A 21,500-nucleotide genomic window follows, 5' to 3' on the forward strand; every position below is an offset into this window, starting at 1 on the left:
GTAATGTTATGCTTCTCAGGGCATCATGTCAGGAGGCACAGGATGTTGAAATATTAGTAATGTGATCTTGGATCACTTCATTAAGGTAGTATCTGCCAGGTTTTCCACTATTTTTCCTTTTATAATTTTTCTTGGTTGTAAAATATACATAACAAAATTTTATCACTTTAACCATTTTTTTAAATTTATTATTTTTTTAACATCTTTATTGGAGTATAATTGCTTTACAATGGTGTGTTAGTTTCTGCTTTATAACAAAGTGAATCAGTTATACATATACACATGTTCCCACATCTCTTCCCTCTTGCGTCTCCCTCCCTCCCACCCTCCCTATCCCACCCCTCTAGGTGGTCACAAAGCACCGAGCTGATCTCCCTGTGCTATGCGGCTGCTTCCCACTAGCTATCTATTCTACGTTTGGTAGTGTATATATGTCCATGCCACTCTCTCACGTTGTCACAGCCTACCCTTCCCCCTCCCCACATCCTCAAGTCCATTCTCTAGTAGGTCTGCGTCTCCATTTCCGTCTTACCCCTAGGTTCTTCATGACCTTTTTTTTTTTTCTTAGATCCCATATATATGTGTTAGCATACAGTATTTGTTTTTCTCTTTCTGACTTACTTCACTCTGTATGACTGACTTTAGGTCCATCTACCTCTCTACAAATAACTCAATTTCATTTCTTTTTATGGCTGAGTAATATTCCATTGTATATATGTGCCACATCTTCATCCATTCATCCGATGATGGACACTTAGGTTGCTTCCATCTCCTGGCTATTGTAAATAGAGCTGCAATGAACATTTTGGTACATGACTCTTTTTGAATTATGGTTTTCTCTGGGTATATGCCCAGTAGTGGGATTGCTGGGTCATATGGTAGTTTTTTATTTGTAGTTTTTTAAGGAACCTCCATACTGTTCTCCATAGTGGCTGTATCAATTTACATTCCCACCAACAGTACAAGAGTGTTCCATTTTCTTCACACCCTCTCCAGCATTTATTGTTTCTAGATTTTTTGATGATGGCCATTCTGACCGGTGTGAGATGATATCTCATTGTAGTTTTGATTTGCATTTCTCTAATGATTAATGATGTTGAGCATTCTTTCATGTGTTTGTTGGCAATCCGTATGTCTTCTTTGGAGAAATGTCTATTTAGGTCTTCAGCCCATTTTTGGATTGGGTTGTTTGTTTTTTTGATATTGAGCTGCTTGTAAATTTTGGAGATTAATCCTTTTTCATTTGCAAATATTTTCTCCCATTCTGAGGGTTGTCTTTTGGTCTTGTTTATGGTTTCCTTTGCTGTGCAAAAGCTTTTAAGTTTCATTAGGTCCCATTTGTTTATTTTTGTTTTTATTTCCCTTTCTCTAGGAGGTGGGTCAAAAAGGATCTTGCTGTGATTTATGTCATAGAGTGTTCTGCCTATGTTTTCCTCTAAGAGTTTGGTACTGGCACAAAAACAGAAATATAGATCAATGAAACAGGATAGAAAGCCCAGAGATAAACCCACACACATATGGTCACCTTATCTTTGATAAAGGAGGCAAGAATATACAGTGGAGAAAAGACAGCCTCTTCAATAAGTGGTGCTGGGAAAACTAGACAGGTACCTGTAAGAGTATGAGATTAGAACACTCCCTAATACCATACACAAAAATAAGCTCAAAATGGATTAAAGACCAGAAATGTAAGGCCAGAAACTATCACTTTAACCAGTTTTAAGTGTACAGTTCAGTGGGATTAAGTGCATTGACATTTTGTTTGTAATTTTGAGGCATCTTTGCAAAAATACTTTGAGATTTTATAAATATCCTGTTACTCCTTGAACTTTTACTCACTAACTTCAGCATCCATTGGTGATTTCTGCCTGAATCATTTTCATGATGGTTCCTAAATGTCGATTTTCTAATTCCATCATGTCTAATACACTTATTTATAATACTTTATTTCATTATTTATTTTGACGCTGTTCCTGATTTGGCCAGTGGGAGCCCCATTCAGGCTGATTCCTTCTCCTTTTGCCTTGCCCTTGTCATTCTTGGAGCACTTCCCCACTTTTTACCACAAGATGTTCTAGGCTTATCTTGCACTCTCCCAGCCTGAGTCCTGCAATAAGTTATTTCCTCAAAGAGCTCTGGTTTGTTTTAGTAGAGAATGACTCTGTAAGCCAGGATCTGGACTCTAGATGTCCATTGACAGTGCTGCTGGGTGTCAGTATCATTGCCTTTAGGCCCTTTGAGTAGACATCTAGGAAATAGAAATATGTGATATGTGTGTGTGTCCACACACGCTCATATACATCTTTATCTGTCTACTGAAAGCAATGAGTTTATATTGATAACCTCTGATTCCAGTCCAACACTACAGGGTTTATTCATTCTGTATTTATAACTCCCTGTTCCAAAAGTGAGAAACCTGCCCCCATTATTCATGTTTTTACTTATTGGTCTAATCCTGGAATACCAGAAAATAGTTTAAGAATTGCTAACTCATACCACTACTTAAAAGACACCTAGTAAGTAGAGTTCAATATTTGTTTATAGTTTTTTCCTGTAGCCTGTGGGCATATAGTCTAAATCTCCACTGGCCAATAAAGTAGCCACTAACCCAGATGAATTGAGATGTGTTGTGAGTGTGAACTGTACACAGTTTGTAAAGTTAGTAAAACTTAGTATGAAATAAGAAATGTGAAATACTCATTAATATTTAAATAATATGGTGGTTATGTGTTGAAATATTTTAGATATGTTAGGTAAAATAAATTTATAAAATAAATTTTACCTATTTTTATTTTAATGTGGCTACTAGAAAATATTAAATTTCATATGTGGCATCCATTGTCTCTCTATTGGACATCACTGAGCAAGAAACCATGTTCAAAAGTTACTTGGATTAGTTTTCTCTCCCCAACATTCTTCCTACAACGTGGTTATGTTAGCTATTTGAAGTACAGTTCATTTCTATTGTATTCTAAGTTTTTCTCCCCATCCTAATTGATCTTATTTATTTTTGAGCATGTGAAACATTAATATGGTTCCAAAAGTCAGAATTGTATTAAAAATATATATATATATACTCAAAACATTGTCACCCATTTCTTCTTCCTTTTCACCCTGTTTCCACCCATCCTCTATAGGTAACCAATCTTATTCTCTGAATTATCCTTCTTGTGTGTTTTTCCCCCAGGAATGAGGAGATACATGTTTATTTTCTTATTTCTTAACTTTTTACACAAAATTTAGCATACTATAGATAGTCTTTTGTACTTTGCTTTTTTAATTTAACATTTCACTTAAATATATTTTGGTATCCATATCGTATCAATTTGTAGAGCTCGCCCTCCCTCCCTCCCTCCCTCCCTTCCTTTGTCTTTTCCTCCCTCTTAGGGTTGCATAGTACTCTATTGTGAGGATGTTAACCATTCTCTATGGCCATTTCCAGTATTTTGTTTTGTTTTTTGTTTGTTTGTTTGTTTTTTGCAGTACACGGGCCTCTCACTGTTGTGGCCTCTCCTGTTGCGGAGCACAGGCTCCGGACGCGCAGGCTCAGCAGCCATGGCTCACGGGCCCAGCCGCTCTGCGGCATGTGGGATCTTCCCGGACCGGGGCATGAACCCGTGTCCCCTGCATCGGCAGGCGGACTCTCAACCACTGCGCCACCAGGGAAGCCCCATTTCCAGTATTTTGAATTTATAAACATTGCTGCAGTTTATAACCCTGTTTATATATATTTTTGTACGTTGGAAATGTATGTTTGGGTAAATCCCTAAAATAGGAGAGTTGGGTCAAAAGTTTAAAAGCAAATATAGTTTTCTTAAGTATTGCTAAATCCCTTTCTGTGGGGGTTGTACGTATTTGAATTCCCACCAGCAGTGCATGAGTTTTCCCACAGCCTCATCATCAGAGTATGTTGGTATGCTTTTAAATTTTTGCTAACCATTTATAGTTCAAAAGATAGTATCTCGATACAGTTTTAATATTCACTTAGTAGTAGTTAATGATCTTTTCATAGAATATATAAAGGCCATTTTAATATCTTTTTGTGTGAATTGTCTTGTATTTTAAAATTCATTTTTCTATCAGGTTTTTGATGTTTTCTCCCTCGATTTTTAAGTGTCTTTAAAAATATATATATATATAAATAAATATATATATATTAGCTGTTTATAGTGATATATGTTGCACATATTTTCTCCCAGTTTGTCAGTTGTCTTTTACTGTGTGTGTGTGTGTGTGTGTGTGTGTGTCTGTGCGTCTGTGCATGTGTTTGAGCTTTTATGTGGTCCAATTTTTCAGTCTTTTGTTGCATCTGAATTTTGGGTTATAATTAGAAAACCTTTCCCTTTACCCAGGGTAAAGAGGAATTCACACACGTTTTCTTCTAGTACTTGTATGGTTTTAGTTGTTACATTTGGATCCCTGATTCATTTGGAATTATTTTAATGCATAATGTATGAGTTACTAATCTTTTTCTAGATGCTAATTACTTGTTTCAACATATTTTCTTTAAAAAGTACAATCTTGCCCAATATCTTGAAATGCCACCTTTATCCTATATTAAGTTTCCATTGAGTTTATTTCTGGACTTCTGTTCTTTTATACCAGTTTGTTTATTCCTGCATCATTATCACACTTTTAATTATAGAGGCTTGGTAGTATATCAAGGGCTAGCTTTAAAATTTTTTATGTTTTATTGGCTATTCTTACAAGTTTATTTTTCTGTTGAATTTTAGTATCAGCTGTCTGTCTCTGTAAAAAAGCTTGCTCATATTGAGATTTTTATTGGGATTACATTAAGTTTATAAATTAATTTAGGAAGAACTGACATCTTTATGATGTTGAGTTTTCCATCCAAGAATGAGGAATATCTTTCCATTTGTTCAGATCTACTTTTTGTCTTTCAGGAATGTTTTAAAGTTTTCTTTATATTGTTTTTGAACACTTCTTGTTAAATTCTCCATTTCTTAAAAACTTATTAATATGGTTTGTAGATTTTTATGCCAGTATTTGTAGAACTACATTATTGTTTTTTTAAAAATAAATTTATTTTACTTATTTTATTTTTGGCTGTGTTGGGTCTTTGTTGCTGCACGCGGGCTTTTCTCTGGTTGCGGCGAGTGGGGGCTACTCTTCGTTGTGGTGTGCAGGCTTCTCATTGTGGTGGCTTCTCTTGTTGGGAGCACAGGCTCTAGGCGCGCGGGTTTCAATAGTTGTGGCACACGGGCTTAGTTGTTCAGCGGCATGTGAGCTCTTCCCGGACCAGGGCTTGAACCCGTGTCTCCTGCATTGGCAGGCGGATTCTTAACCACTGTGCCACCAGGGAAGCCCCACATTATTCTTTTTAATGTCTGTATTGTTTTCCATAGTATAAATGTACCATAATTTAACCTGGCCCATATAGATGGACAGTAAAGTTATTTATAATTTTTCACTATTATAAATAGTTGTGGAATAAGTATCCTGTAGAAATCCAGTTATTTCCTTATGACACATTCTTTGAAGGAGAATTGCCTGGTCCAAAGGTCCTTTGATATATAAAAGATTTTGAAATATTGTTAAAATGCTTTCTACATTAATAAAATGTGTACCTCCATGAACAGGGTGGAGTCCTGTTTAGTCTGTACTTACCAAAACAGGACCTTATTGCTCTTTTTTTCATCTTTACCAGTTTGATGGGTAAAAAAATATATTTATTTTGGATTTCTTTGCTAACTGATGTGATTTATTTTTTCTTTGCTAACTGATAAGGTTTATTTTTTATTCATCCATCCAGCCATCCGCTCAAAATATTCTTTTTTTTTTTTTTTTTTTTTTTTGTGGTATGCGGGCCTCTCACTGTTGTGGCCTCTCCTGTTGCGGAGCACAGGCTCCGGACGCGCAGGCTCAGCGGCCATGGCTCATGGGCCCAGCCGCTCTGTGGCATGTGGGATCTTCCTGGACCGGGGCACGAACCCGTGTCCCCTGCATCGGCAGGCGGACTCTCAACCACTGCACCACCAGGGAAGCCCCACTCAGCATATTCTTACTGAACATCCACCATGTGCCATCCTAAAAGTTAGAACTATAGTAATGACTAGAAGTTGAACATCTTTTTGTGTTTTGATCATTTGTATTATTTTCTTATCTCTCTGTCTCTCTTTTTTTGATGGCAGTTAGTAGATGTTTTGTCCCCCTCAGACTAGTTCTCAGAGGACTGAGAATGAGAGATACATTTCCTTATTCTGTTTTGTTGTTGAGCTTCTAAAAAGTGTGTGTTTATTTTCAATGCACTTTCTATGGTAAATCATTGTGTTAAACTGTTAGTATTCATGAAATGAGATCATGAAAGTTAAATGCACAGACAGGTGTCAAAGAAGTGGTAACTACATATTTTTATAAAAGTAACTTTTATTACTGTTATTTTCCAGGTGAGGCTGCTATCTGTCAGAAGGGAACTTTTTGTACCATTTGCCTCAGACACGGTCTATCTGCACGTTCTAGAGTTTTATTATTCAAAAAATAAATGTCACTTATTTGGTAAGTCAGTTAACTATACTTATGTATATTTTAGAAATATTGTTTATTTACTCTGTTTGCTTATATTTTGTTCTTTTAAGTGTCATTTTATTTTGTAACTCTCATGTAAAACAAGTTTGAAAGTGGCAATATCCTGAAAGGCATTCAAGGTCTTTTGAAGATTTTCTTGCTTCTATTTACTGTCTTTCTTAAATTTTGGTTTTGTTGTAGAGAGAACAGGGGCTGGTTAAATACTGGAATTAGTTCTCAAAGTTGAATTACTATCTTTGCTCTTTTCAGTCTCTTTCTACTGTAAGAACTGAGAATTAACATCCTTCCTGTCCAGCTCTAGCTTCCCTGTAGTTCAGTTAGGGAGCAGCAAAGATGCAGTTTTATTGTAGAGGTTTGATGAACTGATTCGGGAAGACTAGGTGGGCAATTAAATCCTCAGTAAAGCATAATAAAGCAGAATGAGTAATGCTATCAAAGAACTTAGAAATGAAAACTAATTAGATAACTAGTAAAACTGATTTTAATTTTTAAAATATTACTGTATAGGTGTTTATTTTTAATTCTTTTTTCTAAGAAGACTTAAGTTGATATGACCTGCTGTTTTGTGAGAGGTTTTTCTTCCCCACATCCTCTGATGATCTTTTCAGTCTGTTCCAGCTTCTGACTCTCATGTGTAGCCAGTGGCAACCGGGAAGCTGATATATGGGATGAAGGATTTTTCAGAGGGTCAGGCACAGCACCTGTCAGAAGATGACTGTACTTGTGTGCTGCTGAAGCACATGGCAAAGAATTGGATGGAAACTATAATGAAACGATACTGGTGATTTCCAGAATTTCCTTTTAATGTTGATATCGAGAGCTGAGCTTAAAACAAAGTACTGTCAAATAAAATTTAAGGATGAGGAGCCATAGGCACAGAAAAAAGGGGAAGGAAGATTCTCCTTTGATATGTTTTTTGGTAGCCTCTTTGCTTCTGTTAGCATTGGAAAGCTGACTTCAGATGTTCCTAGATGATGTGCATGGCTCGTGTGAGTAGAGGCATGGGATTTTATTGTACCTGACTCTGAAACGGCCCAGATCTCAGAGCAAACCAAGTGAGTTTTAATCTTGGTTATTTAAAATCTCCTTGTACCTGTCTTATTGAGAGTATTATTTTTTTTAAGAAGAAACTAATTTGCAACTGGCTATAAAGAGCGACATTGTGTCCGGGCAAATGCTGTCCTAACACACTGAGCTGTCCTACAGAGGTAATTCTCAAGTCCCCAAACACAGTGCTGACAATCTGTGGCAGCCTGTGAATTGTTGGGCAGCAGTTGGGGAGGATGGACAGCAGAGTGAGGTGGTCGTGTGCAAGTTACAGAGGAGATGGGAAGGGGGAGAAATGAGAGAAGAGCAAAGCATCTCAGGTTCTGTGGGCAATTAGAATGGTAGCTATTCTCCTTGTTAGCTCTGCTGATACAATTGTGAAACGAACAGCTGGAGTTGGTTTTGGTGGGGTAGAAGTAGTGTGTTTTACTTTTCCTTTCAAGCTGTTATTGTTTTATTCTGTCTTCAAAACTGTAAGGTTAGATGTTCTATTGATGAGAGTAGGGATTGGATGGATTGAAAAGTTTTGAAGAGACTAGAAATATCACTTCATGCTGGAAAATGAAACTATAAAAATCAGTGTAATGGGGATGGGTCTTTATCTTTTCTAGGAACTGTTGCAATGGTAGTAAGGCCAGTTACCATATCTAGATCCAAAATGACTGGGCTTTTATCTCAGACAAATGTATATCCTGTTACTTATTTGTTTATTAGATTTTATACACATATCCATATATCACCAGCTATTTGTTTCAGAAACACTTGGCCAACTATAGGAGTCTTCATCAGGTATTAAGGCATGAGTTTCTGGGTATTATTTGGATTGTGGAGTAGAATATGATGTGGGGCAGGCTTCGGTTCACTTCTTTCTCTGGTTCTGAGAATGGTTATACAAAATAAGTGTATTTGATTGCTCCCCTAGATGTAATGTTTGTTACTGAGTATGGGATTAGACTTGGGGCACAGTGTTTTGGAGCCCATCCCTCCTGTTGATCCTGTTTCTGGGTTTTGGTTAAATGTTACACTTGCTCATTGATACCATCGGGTTAAGCAAGCATAAGAGAGATGTCAGTGTTAACATTGTGTGCTGTCTCATCACCTTTACCTGATGGTACCTATTAAAAAAGATGACAGGGTAAATGAATGGGCAGATGGTGTAAGGGAAGGTATGGAGAACTAGAGACACAGTAATAATAGTATCACTTCTCAGGAATTGTCTGTATGGTCTAGACTTGACTCTCCATTGCTTGGGGTACTGAATGTCTAAACCTAGTGTTGAACGCCCTCCAGGCTGAAAACAATCTTTCTGGCAGAATGTTCCACACTTTCCTATATTGAACCTTTGGCTCTAGTAGTTTCTATAGCTGTCTCCAAAATAATGCTTTTTTTAAAAAAATTTATTTATTTAATTTATTTATGTTTGGCTGCATTGGGTCTTCGTTGCTGCACGTAGGCTTTCTCTAGTTGCTGCGAGCGGGGGCTACTCTTTGTTGCGGTGTGCGGGCTTCTCATTGCAGTGGCTTCTCTTGTTGTGGAGCATGGGCTCTAGGCGCGTGGGCTTCAGTAGTTGTGGCACACAGGCTCAATAGTTGTGGCACACAGGCTTAGTTGCTCGGCAGCATGTGGGATCTTCCCAGACCAGGGCTCGAACCCGTGTGCCCTGCATTGGCAGGTGGATTCTTAACCACTGTGTTACCAGGAAAGTCCCAAAATAATGCTTTTTGCTTACTGCCTCTTCAAATTGTTCAGGCTATTCCTTTTACTTGGAATATCTCCCTTCAATTCTCAGTCTGCAAACCAGCTTCCAGTTCCTCCTACCTTTTGACATCTTCTTCAGCTATTCCAGGCCCTAAGTGATAGCTCTCTTTTTATCATTTACAACTTTTCTCTTTGTTTGGCAATTATATACTACCTTAAAACAACTTTTTTTGTTTTTCTAAAATTTCTTATCTTCCCAATTGAGTAAAGATAACTTAAAGAGGAGGCTACATTATTCATGTGGTTCAAACCATGTTCTTGTGGTCCAACTTTACAGTTTCCACTGTCCCAGCATAGGTCTCAGTACAATATGTGCACTTAATAAATATTTGTTTGCTGCAAGAAAATACCATCACCTATTGTTAGCTTTTACCAACCTTTAACATTTATCTTGCTTTTTGTATCATAAAAATAATAGATTAGAATAGGATTTAGTACCTGAGCCATGTTTGTTCAGTAGATTATTCTACTTCGAAAACCTTTTGTAGCACTCTGTACAGTCTTCCTGATCCTTAAAGGGGCAGTTCTCTGAAGATATCACTGTATTCTAAGATAATTGTTTGTTATTCTTGAAACTCTAATTAGTAAACTTTCAATCTGCGTATAAGAGAAGCTTTTATTAATTATCTGATGTTTTCTTTGCCTGCTTTAAAATGAAGCTTGCTTCTTTTGGTGTCTCAGTTTCTTAGCCACATTTGGCTTTCACACTTGGTACTGTAGCTACAAAGAGGAAGGAGACATAGAGTTGTTGTAACTATATCTCTAACATAAGTACTCCATCTCCTTTACAATTATTCTCTTTTGTTATTATTGCACTTTGGTATTTCTGTTTTTTAAAACTATGCTATGCTTTATTTTACCCCATTTTTTAGAAGGTATGTATTCTAGTCTACTGTAGTAGTTAAGTGCAGGGACTTCGAAATCCTAACCAACACTTGGAAGCTGTGTGATCTTAAGTAAGTTTCAGATTTCTCATCTGTAAAATTGAGAAAATAATAGCTACCTCTTAGAATGTACTTGGGGTCAAATGAGATAACATATATAAGACACTTAGCACAGATTAAGCCTAGTAGTCTCTACTTTCAAAATTTACTTAATGGTTTATTAGCTTTAGTTTGTGAATCCTAAAGGGGAAAAAAATCAAGCTTAATGTATGTCAGGTTTGAGGCACAGCCCTGAAAGCCTTATTCATTTCAACTCTTTTATTGTCAAGTACAGGATATCAATGCAACCCAGGAGAGACCCAGGAGAGGAACTAATTTCAAATAAGTCTAGAAGGACAGACCAACCTCCAGATGTATAGTGAGGGAAAGAAATTTTAGGAGGGAGTTTTCCTCTCCTCTCCCTACCACCAGGTATATATACAGAGCTGGTAGCAGACTTTTCTCTCTACATTTCTGTTACACATTATATTGCTGTTGTTCAGTTATATTAAAGCTTTGATCTGACTACCTTTTGAGGTGGTCAACAGTAGGTGCAAACATTAAATTTGGAACAGTTAAGTTGGTGAGCCATGGGGTTACCACATCAGTGGAGTGTGAAAGAGACTAAGTTGCGGACTGTTTCCCAGCCTGTAAAGCATGAAATCAGTTGGTGCCAATGCTTGGCGACTGTGGCCAGTGGAGTGTAAAATAAGTTGGGAGTGTGAATTGTGTTATGTTGTAAGAAAAACCTTTTCATGCCATAGTTTGTTTACATATTTTGGGGCCCTCAAGATCCCATTGGAATCATCTATCCAGACAATCATCTTTCATTGTCTTGATACTCACATTTTTTGTGAAATGTTTCTTCCAGTTATGCAAGCTATATTCTTTGTTCAACTGCATGCGCAGAGGCGAAGGCTGTAAATGTCTGAAGCAGACTAATATTAAAATACTGTAACTGTTATATTCTGTTTAAGATGACATCTGAAAATACCTTCTGCAGCAGGTATTTTATGTACAAGTTTCTTTTCTTTTTAGATTCAGATTTGAAAGTGCACCCTATATTCTGCTTTGAAGGCTCCTGCAGTCTAGGAACTGTGTCATCAGTTTCACTGGTCATTGTTCCCGTGTTCCCATGTGCCTCTGGAGAAAGGGAAGTATGTAGAGAAGGGTAACGTTTTCAAATGGTCAGGGCAGTTGGCAGGAAGAAGTATAGAGATTATTCTTACGGGGAATAGAAGAGAGGGAGTTCCTCTCCTGACACTTGGTGAGGTTCTTCACCATATGGCTTTGAGGATGAGGCAAGGTGAATGAGGAAGTTTCAGAGATTGTAGTAGATTATTATTGTCAGCACTTTTAAGTCTGGAAGGTTATTGGGAGTAGTCATGCCATGAATGCCTTAATCTTTCATTCTTATCCTAGTTGATTTTCCTGTTTTACTGCAGCAGTCTTTGAGCTCTCTTTGGTTGCTATGCATTTATACAGATTCTAAGCAAATTGTTGATATTTATGAAATTAATAGATGATTGTAAGAGATCATCTTGCTGAATATCAGGCAATCTAGTGTAGTAGTTAAAAGCAGGGGCTTTGAAATCCTAACCAACACTTAGAAGCTGTGTGATCTTGAGTTATTTAAGCTTCAGGTTTCTCATTTGTAAAATTGAGGTAATAGTATTTACCTCATAGTATTATAGTTGGAATCAAATGAGAAATTAGATATATGAAATATGTAGCACGGTCCCTGTCATATCTAAGTCCTCATTGAATGGTAGGTAGCTGTTTAATTTTTCTTTCTCTTCCTCTGCTACTACTGTTGGTACTACTTTGCCACTACTTCACTTTCGCTTGTAGAGCCTACACCTTAATGGAACAGAAAACGTAATTAGATGTGATTCACAGCAGCAGATTTTGAAAAATATGTCACTGTTCTCTTGCTTAATCTATTGCTTAATAGATCTTTCTTAACCAAATAGAAACTCTATAAAAAGACTTTTTAGTGAAAGGAAAGGATCTTTGTGTTGGCTTGAGATAGCCTTGTAAATAAATTGATTATTCTAACGTGTATTTGGTTAATGCAAATAAAACAGCTTTTCTATGAACTTAGGGCGTATATAGAAATAAAATAAGAGTTTAAAGAATTGTCATTCCTTATTATTCACCTACCACCAGTTATTTTTTCTGAGGAGTTGCCTTTTTTTGAATTCCTAGGAGAAATGTTTTGTCTGGTCCTAAGAATAGTTGTAGTAGAGTTCTTGTCCAATGTTCGAGGACATTTTTGTGGGAATGGGAGGGAAAAGTCATCCTGATCATTTACTAATGAAGATGTGCATTAGTGTGAATAATATATTTGGTTTTGATGTGTATTATGTGATTTTTTTTTGTATTTTGATGTGTATTATGTGATTATTTTTGCAGCACAATTGACTTCCTGATTAAACTTTGCTCAGCTAGTATATCCTGAGTATATATACTAGGTGGAAAACCGGTTAAGGCAGCTATGATGGTGATCAAACTACTTAGTTTAGTTGATGGGAGATCTGGGCTCTGGTCTCACTTACCACTCAAACAGCTACAAGTCTTAAGTAAATTCCTCAAACAGTTTCCTCATCTTTAAAATGAGGAGGTTATAGGACATGATTTTCCAAGGTCCTTTTCAGCTAGCTGTAAGGTATAAAGATCTGTATGGAGTAGCTTGACAATCAGGAAATGCAGCAGTGACACATTTTCACCAACAGAGGGTGAAGTCCAATCAGTCAGCTTGTGCTCTGTATTTGACCAGTATGTGACAACCTTGGAAATTAAGAGGACACATTGCTCCTCTATCCATTTAATTTAAGTTGTGGAGCTTCTTGCTGTTACGATTCTACTTGAATTAGACATCTTTCTGCTTTTTTTCTTTTCAACCTTCTAGGTAAAGAAGGGAGAAGAGAAAGGTAGCGGTTTCTAGTTGTCAGGGATTCATCTAATTTTGTTCTCTAAGGTAGAGAGTGACTCTCAGATGACCCATTGGCAACTTTGATGGGAAGCACAATAGTATGAGTGGCTAAATTTAAATTACTTGTGGACACCTTCCTCCCCACAAACACACAGGCACACATACAAATGACATTCAGTCCTTATTACCCTCACTCCCTCTGAAATCCCAAGGATGAAAGTGGGATGTCTGAGAAATATAATAAAATAAGCACAATACTTTTAATTGAAATCTGGGTTCCAGTTTTGCTTTGCTACTTAGTATCTATCTAACCATGCACATTACAAGCTCTGATCCTCAATTTCTTTATTTGAATTCTGACCTATACAGTCTTTTTCAATAATGTAATTTAAGATTCTGTAAAAATTCTTTAATGTTTATGTGAAGGACACTGCTATTCTTTTTTTTTAAACATCTTTATTGGGGTATAATTGCTTTACAATGGTGTGTTAGTTTCTGCTTTATAACAAAGTGAATCAGTTATACATATACATATGTTCCCATATCTCTTCCCTCTTGTGTCTCCCTCCCTCCCACCCAACACTGCTATTCTTGATAAGACATTATAATTAAGCAATATCTTATAAAAATAGCACATGATTTTTTTTCTTTTTCTTTTTGCTAGGAATAGAACTATAGGTGTTGTTAAGGCACAAATATTAAAGTATTAAAGTAAACTACCATTATGGCAAGAAGAACGACAATTGCCACTCCACTGAGACATTTTTCTAACCCCCAAAACAAATACAAACAAATTCTCTGAACATTGGCTCAGAGTGGCAGCCAGTCAGTCAAGAAGGGCAGGACCACGAGCCAAGCCAAGCTGATTTGGGGTATAGTTGATAGTGAAGCATTTAGAGACGTCATCTGGGGATGAGTGAGCTTAGAAAGAGAGGGCATGTGGGGTCTAGGAATCTATATCACAAAGCTGGATTCAGAGTCCATTTCTTTAACCACATGAATGGAAGTAACTTTGATATAGAGTCCAGTTGTATGAGTCTGAGGGCACAGGATAACATGGAAGGAACAAAGAGGGCATGTAGTCCAAATAAACAAGCTGAGATAAGTGTCTAGAAGGTGACAGACAAGTGGATGTAAAAGTGTGCTTGTGAAAACAGGCAAGGATTAGTACTTATGATTTGATATGTACACAAGAGAGTAGAAGCCAGCCAGGCGAGCTAGATAGAAACAGCATTTTAGGATTATGTGCAAAAGACAAAATTTTAATCTATCCTGGTTTTAATCACCCTCCTTGATGTTGGTAGTCATGCCAACTTGGTATATCCAGGGCACCACACGTTTGAGGCTAGTGATTATATATCACTGACAAACTCTGCATGGTTTGTATGCTTCTAATAGCTTCACACTCCACTGGATATGCATAGTCACAGATCTGTTCACTACAACTGCAGAATTCATTTCACAGAACTGGCTAGTAAAAAATTTGGCAGGCAAGTTAGCTTTTCAAGTGCTCCTAGGAATGGAGCCCAGCTGTTGGGCTTTGAGCCGTTGGAATTCATTGGGTTAGCAGCTAGAAAGAATGGACTGTAACATTTTCAGCCTAGTTCCTGACAGCAAAGCAGAGGTGTTAGAATTTCTGTTCTAAAGGTTTACACTGCAAGTAACTTAACCTGATTGCGTGTCTTAATATTACTGGGCTTCTGACCGTTGAAATATGGCTTGGATCGATGGTGGTTTGGAGAAAGTAGAAAGAGGGCTATCCATCATTCAGAGGCTTCATAGAAGCTGCCTGATAATGCTGCTTTCACCAAGCAGCCATCTGTCCATCCATCCATCAGTAGGATGAAATGACATTTAGCGGAACAGGCAGCCGTAACTCTGAGACACTTTGTAACCAACGTTTGCAGCCTTGGCCTTAGTCTGACCACAGAGCACCGCGCTGGGGTCTGGCGGGATGTGACAGCAAGTGCAGTCACATTCCCGCCACTGCCAGCCTAGAGTGTGTTCAGTACGAGGCTGAAGAACAGCCGAATCTCCTATACAAATATGACTAAACTTTGGGTGACGAGCAAACAGTAATTCTCTTTCAGGTCCATTCTGTTTTACAAGTTGAGCAGACTCTTTTGATGGAGAATGTTTTGTTTGACTTGGAGAAGAAATAGAATTAAGAGCTGATTTAATTTCTCTGGAATCCTACCACACAGTTTAGCCTTTAACCCATGTCGTATATTGGCAGGCGGCTTTGTAAATGCTAATGAATCAGGAAGATCACCTTTTTCTCAATTGTAAACACTGTGGGTACTTCTGCTGGCAATTCTCAGTTCGTCATGGTAATGAGGGATGAGGCTAAATTAAATTCAGGGATAATTCAATGATTTTATTTTATACAGATTCTTTTTCCTCTAAAATTGAAATTTTTACCTAGGTTGTTAGATAGCAGAAATTGCTTATTTCTCTCTACTCTGTATTAGTGGTGCCAATATGAAAGAAAGGAAAATGTGGACAGGAAAAGCGGTAAAAGATTAGAAGCAAGAAGCTGGATTACCCCTAAAATAGATAATCAGACTCTAAGTATTGAATGTTAACTGTTATCTCCCTGCTTTTCCAGTGCACTGAGACTTCTGAGAGCCTCTTGGTCAGTATAGCTCTGTGCTCATGTTACCTATCCTGGTGACTTCCCTAGCCATGGCCACATTCTTTGACTGTTTTCTTTCAGTGGTCACTTTAGACCTCAGCTCTTGCCCTTTGTTCTGAAGCCTTGCTTTTCATTTTAGACTCGGGGAGGGGTCGAGGGAGCCTAATGTACCGGAGATGCCTCGGAAATGAGAGCCTTGGATGACTTCCTGGGCCTATTGATCCACCGGCAGTTTATGCATCCTGACATTCATAATCTCAGTAGGCTGCTGATGTTCCTGATTAATGGGACCAGGGGCTGTCCATCCGTCACTTCACATTAATTACCGAAGAGGTGTTTTTCCAGTGATTTACCTGACAGTGGGCTGTGATAAATACCCCTAAGCAGAGTGGGCAGTAATTTATCACAGGGCCGCCCCCCACCCCCACTTACCCTTCCACCTAACCACAGGCCAGCATTGGGACCTGACCAAAGAGTAGCCCCTCCCCATAAGCTATCTATCTCCATAATTGCTTGTGGATGCATATTTATTGGGGCATGGGAGCTGGCAGATAGCATTCTAGAATTTGTGCTAAAGATGATAAAAAATAAATCTTCCTAGTAGGAAGAGTAGTAACTGGTATGTTTTTTCATGGGGCAGAGAAGTATATATAAGCTGCCTTTCTGTTACTTTTAAGAAATCGGACAGAAATATTTTCTGCCCTACTGTGCATGTCCTGTAATAATTGCTCTGTGAGCTTTAAAGAGGGGAGAAAGCACAGTTTTGTCTTTTTGATGTTTGTAGTCTGTTCAGGGAGAATCTGAAGAAATATGAGAAATAGAGAACATTTCAAGGCACTAATATAATCTTGGGGGGATTGGGATAGAACTCCAGGGTTCCATTTCCTACTTTGTGGCCTTAGAAAGTGAAATTTAGTTAAATATTTAGATATTTGAGCGTTTTCCATGTGTCAGACATTGTATTCAACTCTGGAAATATGAAGATGAATGTGATATAGCAGCAAACCTCAGGGAGCAAAGTCTAGTGCCCCTAGCTTTAGTCTCTCAAGCTATAAAGTAAGCTTTTCCAGAACGTTGTGTAAGTATTTTAAATTAATTTAAAATTAATCTGAAATTAAAGGGATTTAAAATTAACTTAAAATTAACTTCCACATTAATTTTTTTCTCTAAATATTTGTTGAGTACCTTTTGTATTCCTGAGGATACAAGAAGCATTTGAGAAACAGTATCTGCCTGCAAGAAACTATTATAGAGTATGAGAATGACAGTCATAAGTAAAACAGGAACATAAGGTTGTTTGTAATGACAAATGAATACCATAGGTAATGAATGTACGTGAATTCACAGAAGGGTGAAATCAGCGTGTCTTCAAATAAAGACGTAAGTCTTTTGAATGACTAGTAACTAGGAGTGTTTAAGCTGAGATAATTCATGGAGGATATTTCAGAATTTGGAATGAACAGATCATGAGGCCATTTGGTACAGAATGGAGGATTTGTGTCTGAGAGTGGTAGAAATATGATTGGAACAGCAGATTGACACCAAATCATGGAGAACCTTGAATGCCAGCTAAGTTTAGTGACTCTGGTGAATCACTAATGTTTTTGAGCAAGGAATTATGAAAAAAGGTGTTTTAGAAAAAATTATTATATATTCATGTGCCAATGTCATTTGGAATTGCCAGAGTATCTTAGAATACACCCTTCTTTTCTAAGGTTGTTCAGAATCAGAATATCCAGATTTATATATCTCCCTGAATGCAATGCAAAGAATTGTGTTTTGGTTATATATGGAGTAAATAATAGAGTTGACAGTCAAAGGAGACCAAGTTTTACAGTTTTTACTCATGCAAAGTTGAGAAGACAATGGAAGTTTTAAGTAATGACTGCACAATTAAATTAGGAAAGACTGTAGCCTGAAATCCTGAGCGAAATTGATCTTTAGTCATGCTAATATAACATCATTGAGGCTGCACTGCTTACTCACTGTATAAAATAGGTATATTTTAAAGGCAAGAATCAAAAATTAAAGAGTCAGGGGGGTCAGCTATGTTTTGGTAGGAATTTCTAGAGAATGTGATTATTTTTCATTTAAAAAATTAAGATATAATTTATATGAAGTTCACTTTTCTTAGAGTACATTCTGTGAATTTTGACAAAAGCATAGTCATATAACTCCCATACAGTTAATATACGGAACAGTTCATCGATCCAAAAAATTCCCTTGTACCCCTTTGTAGTCAACCCCTTACTTGAACCTGAGCTTCTGGCAACTGCAGATACATTTTCTGTCCTTAAAGTTTTGCGTTTTCCAGAAGTCATATAAATGGAATTGTATTTCCCTACTGAGATATGATGTTGAGCATTTTTTGGTCTTTATATCTTCTTTGGTGAAGTGTTGTTCAAATTGTTGTTTGTGGGCTTCCCTGGTGGCGCAGTGGTTGGGAGTCCACCTGCCAATGCCGGGGACACGGGTTCGTGCCCCGGTCCGGGAAGATCCCACATGCCGTGGAGCGGCTGGGCCCATGGGTCATGGCCGCTGAGCCTGCGCGCTCTGCAACGGGAGAGGCCACAACAGTGAGAGGCCCGCGTACCACAAAAAAGAAAAAAAAAAAACTTTAAAGAAAGATGTTGAGTATGTAAGCTTAATCTATATATGAAATACTGAGGCTCAAGGTACCTTAACTGTCCTGAGGTGAATATTTGAGCAATTCAGAGTATCATATTCTATTTAATACTCCCCTTGTGTTTCTAATAATATGACAAAGCTGGTATTGACAGAATTTCTAATCTTATAATTGCTAACTTTTTGTTACAGGATTTAAAAACTATTGTAAATATGCCTTTATTACAGTTAAACTCCGCATCTCTTATTTTCATCATCAGTTTCTCCCTTCCTATTGGGTCATTCTTCCTCACCTCATTCCAGTGAGGTGTTTATCTCCCCAACTCCACTGAAACTATTCCAATGTCACCAGCAACCTCTATCCTGTCAAATCCAGTAGAAAATTCTCAGTTCTTACTACTTGACTTTTCAACATTTAATGCAAATGATTACTCTTGCCTTTTAAAGAAATTTCCTTCATTTGGTTTCTGGGATACTACATGCTTCTGTTTTCTTCCTATTTTCTTCCTCCATCTCCTGTGCTTGGCTGCATCTCCCGTTCCTGACCTCTAGAGTTGTAGTTCCCCCATGACTCAATTCCCCCAGCCTTTTCTCTCTCTGTCACTCCCTGGGTAGTTTTATTTCTGTTCTTGGCTTGAATCTTTATGGTGATGACTTCCAAATTTTTATCTCCAATTCTTACACCTCCCCTGAGCTTCAGACTTATATTTCCAGTTGCTTCCTTAACAACTGTACAATGTCCAACAGGCATTCAAATTTAAAGTGTCCATGTCACAACTCTTGATTCCTCTTTTCTTATTTCCTTCCCCAGTCTTCCCTACCTTAGTAAATTTAACCGTCATCACCCAGGTTGATCAGACCGAAACTCTCAAAGTGACTCCTCTCTTCCCGTTACATCCCATAGAACCATACCACCAAGTTTTTGTTAGCTTTGCCTTCAGAATATATGATTAATCCAACCTTTTCTTGTGACCTCCTTTGTTACTACTCTAGACTTGCTGCATGTCTATTGTTAGACTTTCAGATTTTCCTCCTCATTTCTTATCCGTTATTGTCAATTCCTCACATTTTTGCTAGAATGATCTTTAGCAAAGGTTAAGTGAGATCTTGTCATTCTCTTGCTGAAACCTTCCAATGACTTCCCCACACATTCAAAATAAAATCCAAAGACCTTGTCTTGGCCTGCAGGTCCCTGTTTGTTCTGGCCCTTAGCTGTCTTACCAACTTCGGTGCCCCTTTTTGCTCTGTTACTGCACTTGTTTCGTGTTATTCCCGGAACATTTCAAGCTTGGCCTGCCTCATAGCTTTTGTACTTGCTCTTCTTTTTTTCCTGGAATTCTCTTTTCCAGATAATTTCTGTGACTCATTGATTCAACTCAAGTATAAACTCAGGTATTAAATCCTCAGAGTGGTCTTCCCCACTTTTCCATATGGTCTTCCCTTCTAAAATAGCCACACACCCATCACTCTGTATTCCTGTCCCTCCTTCATTTTACTCCATCACATTTACCACTGTCAAACATTATAATATATATTTAAATGTTTATTTTTTATCTCCACCATTACAGTGTAAGCTCCATGAGGCCAGACTTTGTTTTGTTCATTGCTGTGTTCCCTGTGTCTAAGAGGGGACTTAGCACATACTAGGTATTCAATAAATGTTTGTGGAGTGAATGGGACCCCAAATCTCAACTGGGGGTTGGGAGAGCATCACCTATTGAGAAGTCTTACTTGCCACGTTTTAACAGATAATATTTATTTAGTGCCAAATGCAGTGCTATGAGACAAAAAGACACTAACCCTACACTGAAGGAACTTACTGTTTAGAAGAGAGCCAGACATTCAAACACATACCTGTAAAAGCAATATGATAATTGTTTTAATGAAGGTATTTGTAACGATATGTAGTGGGAACTTATGGGCAGGACCGTAGTATATCAGGGAGTCAGTGATGAAATTATAGAGGAGGTAACCTTTAAGGTGAGATTTGAAGGGCAGGTATGAGAGTATCAGGCAGACATCAGACTGAGAAAATAATGTGTCTTAAATCACAGAGATGTGAGAAGGCAGCTGGGCATGTTTCTAGTACTGTCAGGAGTTGGAATCAATGGACTCTAAAGTCTGATATTAGGAGCGGCTGGAGTTGAGACAGCCCGCTGAGGGCAGCTAGGCAGTTTTAGTGTGGCAATGGAGCTAGATCATGTAGGGCCAAATCTGCTATGCAAGATACTTTATGTACGTGATAAAGAGCCACTGAAGAGTTTTGAACAAGGAAATGACCAAATCTGACTTGTATTTTAGAAAATCACGGGAAGCAGTATAGAAGTAGAATGAACAGGGCTTGTTAATTGATTGAAATGTCATAGATAATGACTTCCAGGTTTCTGGCTTGAACTGCTGGGTTGATAGTGATACAATTCACCAGACTATGAAATTAGCGAGTGAAGGACAGTGAATCTTCTGAGGGGATGCCTAGAAGTTAAAAGTGTATAATTATATTTTAGTGCTCAGAAATCTATTGGTTTACGTGTGTCACTTAATATATTTTGTATATTACATTTAATTATAAACGTACTAAATCTACTTTTAGGATACTTTTATTCCTTTACAGATGCACATATATGCTACCGAACTGAAGGCTGTTGGCGCTTCTTAGTTTTGCCCACTTCTAAGTAGACCAGTGAGAATGTGAATGCTCTTGATAGTCCAGTAAAACAAAGGCAGTTGTTAAATGATTCTAAATCTAAGGCCCTGCACAGTTTTAAACATATGTGAAAAAATGCTCCTAAATTTGTTGAGGGTAGATTTCACCACATGGGAATGTCCAATCAGTCTTATTTTCTGATTTATGAAATATAAGTAGACTTTACTTCTTCTGATGCTTTATTTTTTTTATCATTATGAAATTTGGGAAAATTAAATTGTTTGTGCAGAGATAAGCTTATCTATATTCATGTTTTAGTTGATTCCTTGGTTTGGTACATTCCCTTTTTGCTGAAAGTGAAAAAACCTGAAACAGGCAAGACACAAG

At 37.7% G+C, this 21,500-nt stretch overlaps 1 protein-coding gene across 8 annotated transcripts in view; it reads left to right on the forward strand.

Annotated features, from left to right (window-relative positions):
* Positions 1-21,500, forward strand: part of R3HCC1L (R3H domain and coiled-coil containing 1 like) — a 76,535-nt gene that overhangs the window by 13,047 nt on the left and 41,988 nt on the right. For 7 of the 8 annotated variants that reach the window (XR_004346139.1, XR_004346140.1, XM_032607905.1 and 4 more), the window contains exon 2: positions 6,408-6,516. The exons of the other annotated variant lie outside the window; for it this stretch is intronic. The gene's annotated coding sequence lies outside the window, so the exon portion shown is untranslated. The remainder of the gene's footprint in view (positions 1-6,407; positions 6,517-21,500) is intronic. 8 annotated transcript variants of the gene reach the window in all.

The sequence above is a fragment of the Phocoena sinus genome, chromosome 16 (genome assembly GCF_008692025.1).
Source record: "Phocoena sinus isolate mPhoSin1 chromosome 16, mPhoSin1.pri, whole genome shotgun sequence".
Lineage (NCBI taxonomy): Eukaryota > Metazoa > Chordata > Mammalia > Artiodactyla > Phocoenidae > Phocoena > Phocoena sinus.